The 6,000-nt window shown below is 48.5% G+C and overlaps 1 protein-coding gene across 3 annotated transcripts in view; it reads right to left on the reverse strand.

Annotated features, from left to right (window-relative positions):
* Positions 1-5,219, reverse strand: part of MAPRE3 (microtubule associated protein RP/EB family member 3) — a 58,356-nt gene extending 53,137 nt beyond the window's left edge. For all 3 annotated transcript variants that reach the window (XR_012422567.1, XM_045369607.3, XM_045369606.3), the window contains exon 1: positions 5,070-5,219. The gene's annotated coding sequence lies outside the window, so the exon portion shown is untranslated. The remainder of the gene's footprint in view (positions 1-5,069) is intronic.
* Between the last annotated feature and the right edge of the window lie 781 nt (positions 5,220-6,000).

A 6,000-nucleotide genomic window follows, 5' to 3' on the forward strand; every position in this document is an offset into this window, starting at 1 on the left:
AAAGATGTGCTGTACCAGCTAGGTCTGATCTAGAACTTAGCTACACAGTGTGCCAGCATTTCAGCTTGGGTCCCTTTAAACTTCAAGCCCTCTTGACATTAACTAAGAGGCAGGAATTTTTCATGAAGGTCGTATAGTCAGATGCCATTTTCATCAATAGTTGAAAATTAAATTAGCTTATTAGAATAATGATGATTATTTTAGCTGGTCAAGAGATGGAGGGGACTTTCTCAACACGGAAGTGAAAAGACTAGGAAGAGGTGATGAGGTGGGTGGTCAGTTAAGTACCCTGGGCTGACTGGGAAGCAGCCACTTTGGAGGGTCCTGACTTCACTAAAGAACTTGGTTTGGTGCAAACCGCCTGGGCCTGCTTGAAGCTGTCAAACCCTATTTGCCTCAGGCATGAGAGGCTCCAAGTAAAGGCAGCTGCTTCTTTTGTATCAAAGTGTATTTACTGAACAACAATCACTACCCATTCTATTTGGTCTTCATTAAATGACTAAATCATACATGCTTCTTACAACAAGTCAAATACGAAAACATATCAAGTAAAAGTTCCCCTTTGAGTCTCCTTTTCCCTTCCCCACGCCCAAATCCCACCTCCCAGAGGTAAACATTATTGCGTTTCTCTTTTCAATCTTTAGATGTCTATACCTGGGTATTTCCTTCCCTACTGAAATTTATCTAGGAATTTAAATTCACTTTTGCTCTCTCACCTGAACAGCTTGCCCTGGTTCTTTAATTAATCAGTAGTCTCTGCCTTGAGCCAGTTTGTAATTCTCTCCATCCAAAATGACCTCCCTTTACCTCGGTCACTGGTGAGGTTTCCCTCCTAAGATGAATAGCTCCTTTCCTTCGCCCTCTGGATCTCAAGCTGATTTTAGCAAAGTCACCGATGAAATCTATGCCTCTACCAGTTGAGAAAGTCAATAAAGACCACATGTGTGTCCCTCACAAGCAAGAGCTCAGCAGCTTTTCTATTTCAAATGAAGACCACTCCAGACTGGCCTCCCCGCTGGAGGATTAGCCACCCTCATCACACACCCAAGCACAGCACATCTGTGCCTCCTAAAGTCAAATGCTCCTGTCCTGCTAGTCTTTCAGGTTGGCTGAATACATGGAGCAAAGATACGTTTCATATACTCCTGTTTTGGCAGTTGAAATAATAATGCAAGTGCCGGGTCTTTCCGGGACAAACCTCCTCTCTGTTCCTGACAAATACCAAGAGGGCTGCTGAGAGATGGGGGCCACGAAACTGAGGGTCCAAGATGGACCTAAATCACGATACAATTTTGAAACCATTATTTGCTATTTTATGCTTTAGTCAATATAAAATAATCACTGCTATTTCTTAAGAAGTAAGCACTCTACATACTCTCTTTCATTTAATCTTCACAATAACCCTCTAAAACAGATGGTTATTACTCCAGGGTTATAAATGAGGAAACTGGCATTCAGAGGTAACATAGCTCACCAAGGCCACACAGCCAGGAGGTGGCTGGATGGGGATCTGAACTCAAGTCTGCCTGCTTCCAGAGGCCAGGCTGCCTCAGTGCTTCCCAAGGAGAGGGTTTAGAAGCCCTTATGGCTCCCAGAAACTACAAAAGGTTCCATTCTGAGAGCTGGAAGATAACCCCGCAGCTGCCCAGTGTGCACGCTCCTCCTCTCAGCCCAGTCTGCCTCTCCACCTTGCTTTCTGGAATGCAGCAGTCTCACAGATAAGAAGTAGAAAAGACTTCGAATACCCAGCTTCACATTTGCTTTTCTGTTAGTCGATGCAAATTAAAGAAAGAAAGACCTTCCTGAAGTCAGAATGTGTGATAAAAAATATATATATATTTTTAAGGTGACAAGAATAAATATTTAGTAGACAGTTTGACACAAAATTTTGCCTGGCTGTGCAACATCTCAGATGACAAAACAAGCCCTTGTCTACAGGGCTAATTACAGACTACTAACTTATTTTTATTAAAACCCTTTGGAACATTATGAGGGATGAGGCAATGTGGTGTTGAAGAATAACTCTAGTCTGGAAATCTGGAGATCTAATCCTGACTCAGCCACTAATAACCACCAACATTCATCTGCCTAGTGTACACAGTTTACAAAGTGTTTTTACATATGTTCTACATGGGTTGGGTGACCTTAGGCAAGTCATTTAACTCTTGGTGTCTCGTGTCAACTTTAGAAATGAGGGTATTAAACTATACCATCTGGGGTCACCTCCAGTGCTAACATCCTAAGGGAGGGAGACATGTGCCTTGGGACCTTACAAATGGATCTGTAAGCAAATTAGGGTAGATGCATTCTGTTTTTTTAAAAAAAAACTATATTTTCTGTTCGGCTTCTGACAAATGTTACTCGGCTAAAATCGGGTATAGCTCATAAGATGTTTGCTGCCAGATAGTTGGCTCAGTTTCTGGAGAGTACTACATTAAGACCTTGGGTTGCATTCCCATATGGGAACTTTCCTCCGTTCAATAGCCTCCTACTATGCCTGATTCCAGCCAGTCATCTTACAAATACAGTCCCACAATGTGTGCTTGTGTGGAGGACGGACTGGAAGAAACTCATCTTCACAATGCCTGCACTCTCAGGACAGTAGGTTGGAAATGGCATCATCACACAGGCAATAGCATTCTTTCTCAGTTCCAAAATTCACAAATCCCTCCCTCAAGTCTTGCCACTTCCCAAGGGTTTTAGTGTTTCTAAAATGAGGATGCACCCTGGAATCAACATATATATCTTGATCTGGTAGCAATAGATTATGTTACCTAAAAGCTGTTGGTAAATTGTTAGTGTGTCTTAGAATCAAGAATACAGTCCTACAAAACCTTAACATCCATTACATAGATTTAGGTCTAACTTGGTTCAAATCATGTCCCTCTCCTTGATCTTAACAATTACATTCAGCAACAGCTGGATAGGCAACGTATAAGACAAGTATTAGTCCTGTTTCCTCATAGTAGCAGTTTAAAAGGCATTCCATCATTATCTCATAAAACACTGGTATGGATTTCAAAGGCAAATTAATCCATATAAAAACCACTCTGATCCTCTGAAAATGTACTATCCCACAGCAAACTGGAAAGGAACATTTTACTTACACCCTCCTGATCTATCTAGCCTTGACACATTTTCTTCCTCCTTAATTCACAACCCTCTACCCCAGTAATATTGCTGATTCCCAAAATACACTCAGCCCAGGAGGAGCAGCTCTCCAGCACAGCTGTCTGCTCCTGCCCTGCTCGGGTATTTTGGTGAGCTATGTGACACAGGACCACACAGAAGGAATGCCACTCTCAGGCCCCACGGTTCCCATTGCACCACAGGCAGGTGCATCCCACCAAACCCCAGTCTGGCATTCGAAACAGAAGAAACTGCCCTGCTGGATGGCGGCTATAGTTTTTCTGAACTTCATCTCTATGTTTAAAACTAGGGCGACAGCCGTCTTGGCTACTGTAAACTAATCTGATGGCCATGGGGGCAGGGAGTGGCTCTGAGGAGGCTGCCAATAGACCATGATTGAGCAAAGGAAAGGAGTGAAATAGTTATTTCTCACTGTTTGCAACCCCAGAAACTCCAAATGAGTGGCTCCTTCACCATGATTTTTAGAAATGGACCATGAGTTCCTTTTACCATCTGGAGTAAAAATCCCAAAGCCTCTTGTGCGGTAGGTCTGGCTTATATTTACACGTGTTTTCTAACAGCATACTGAAATTTGGAAGCCAAATAAAAAAGAAGTTGTCAATGAGGTACACACATAGTAGTTAGGGGCCCTCAAGTTGAGACATGTTTATTAAGAGTTTCTGGCTCTGGGCACTAACTGTGACTTCAGCTCAGTTCTCCTGGAAAAAGAGAACTGTTTGGGATCCTCCTCTATTCCAAGAACAGGGACTGCAAGATGGGCAGGTGGAGGGGTAGCAAACATAACCCAGGGAATTGTCCAAATATGCTAGAACCCCTATCTGGTGACAGCCCCCACACAGACACACAGCTGGAGGAGGCACAGTGTACAGGCCTCACACCTACACCACGGAGAAGCTTCGATTTTTCTCCTTCCTCTCAACTCGGCACTCGTTATGTTAAAACTATCACTACTATCCAATTAGTTAATTTACAGGAATCCAAGATCAAGTCCTGCCACAGCCCCTTCATATATACACAGTAAGCACTTCCTATGGATGCTATCAGGCCTGTTTCCAAACCTCACATTATACCAGGGTTGTAGTGCGATTTAAAAAAAAAAAAAATGCATTTTAAAGAGTACCGCAAGATGCTTATTCACAACAACACACCGGAAGCGCAGCAACTTTGAGCTCCCAAAAGCAACCTTTTTTCCCTTCCCTCCACTACTTCTACTCCCCGCGCCGCCACACCGGCTGGGCAGTAGCTCAGCCCACTAGAAGGCCACCAGGCACAAGCCGCGTTCACTAAACGCTAGATGATCACGATGGAGCTGAACCCTTCCCAGCCAGATCTATTCGAAAAGCCCTGCAATCTCTGAGCAGCCCGTGAGAACTCTCCAGACCTGCTTCCCCAAACCAGCCACGCAGGAGCGTGTGGGGAAGAAACCCGAGGCCCCCAGGCTGGGCCCGGCGCAAGGTTCCCCCTCCCCCAAGTCTCCCCTCGCTCTCCTGTCACTCTTTCTGGCACATCACTGGGGAAAACCAGAGAGGCCGGGAGATGTCAGGCCTAGGAGGAGTGAGGAGGAGGGAGAAGGGACAAGGGAGGACGGGAGGTAGTTTGCGGGAAATATCAGTCCAGGGCAGAGGTGCGGTGGCCACGTCTAGTGGGGAAGGACCTCCAAGGTGGATCCGGAGAGACTGAGGGAAGGGGAGGGGAGAGAAGGGGAGGGGGAGTGGCTGGGGAGGCCGGGCCGCCGAGGCCGGAGGGAACCTGGCGACAGGGATGGAGGGGGTTGACCGGCGCGGGGAAGGTGCGGTCGGGGTGCGGGGGTACGGGTGGGGAGGCGGGGGCGGGGGGAGCCCTGTTCCCCTCCCCCAGCCCGGGCCCGGGCCTCCCGCTGACTCAGCCCCACGGCGTCCGTCGCCTCTGCCCGGACTCACAGTGCGCGAGGCGGCTCCGGCGGAGGCGGCGGGGGAGGGGACAGGTGGTGGGGGCGCTGCGGCAGAGGCTGCGGTCCCGGCCGGCGGCTCCGGGGCGAAGGGTCCTCGCTGAGGCCGCCGCGGTCTCCGGCTTCAACGCACAGAGACTGCGGGGGACGAGGGCACTGCGCAGGCGCGATGCGGCCGCCGCTGTCAGTCCGAGCGGGGCGGGGCCAGGGCACCCGCCGTCTCCAAGGCAACTGAGCGGCGGGAGGAGGACAGCCCCTACCTCCACCTTGCCTTAGCGACTGCGGCGGGAGGCGGGGGGCGACGGGAACAGGCCCATTGCGTTGCCGTAGCAACGAGGAGACGAGACCGCCTCAGACGTGTGCGGCGGTACCGAGGGAACGCGCCTACCTCGTCACCATAGCAACTGGGAACAGCCCCTTCCTTTTTCCTTGGCAACAGGGTAACAATCCCTCCGCCCTGTCTCATCACGGGAGGAACAACCGTGTACACCTGATTCCAGTAGCTGGATGACGGATTTTCATCTTTTATGGCTACGGAAAAGGAAAAAGAGACGTTTTCTTCTCTTTCAGCGACATGGAAGAGCTAAGGCTGGGTTTTATCTCCTCTCTTGGTGTGCGGGTTCCAATCACAGTCTTTTTCTCTAATCCCCAAATTCATTTTTTTTTCTTTTTCTTTGGGACGGAGTTTCACTCTTGTCCCCCAGGCTGGAGTGCAATGGCGCGATCTTGACTCGCTGCAACCTCCGCCTCCTGGGTTCAAGCCATTCTCCTGCCTCAGTCTCCCGAGTAGCTGGGACTACAGGAGCGCGGCACCACACCAGGCTATTTTTTTTTTTTTTTTTTTTTTTAGTAGTAGTAGAGATGGGGTTTCACCATGTCGGCCAGGCTGGTCTCGAACTCCAGACCTCAGATGATCCACCTGC

This window comes from Macaca fascicularis, chromosome 13 (assembly GCF_037993035.2).
Source record: "Macaca fascicularis isolate 582-1 chromosome 13, T2T-MFA8v1.1".
Classification (NCBI taxonomy): Eukaryota; Metazoa; Chordata; class Mammalia; order Primates; family Cercopithecidae; genus Macaca; species Macaca fascicularis.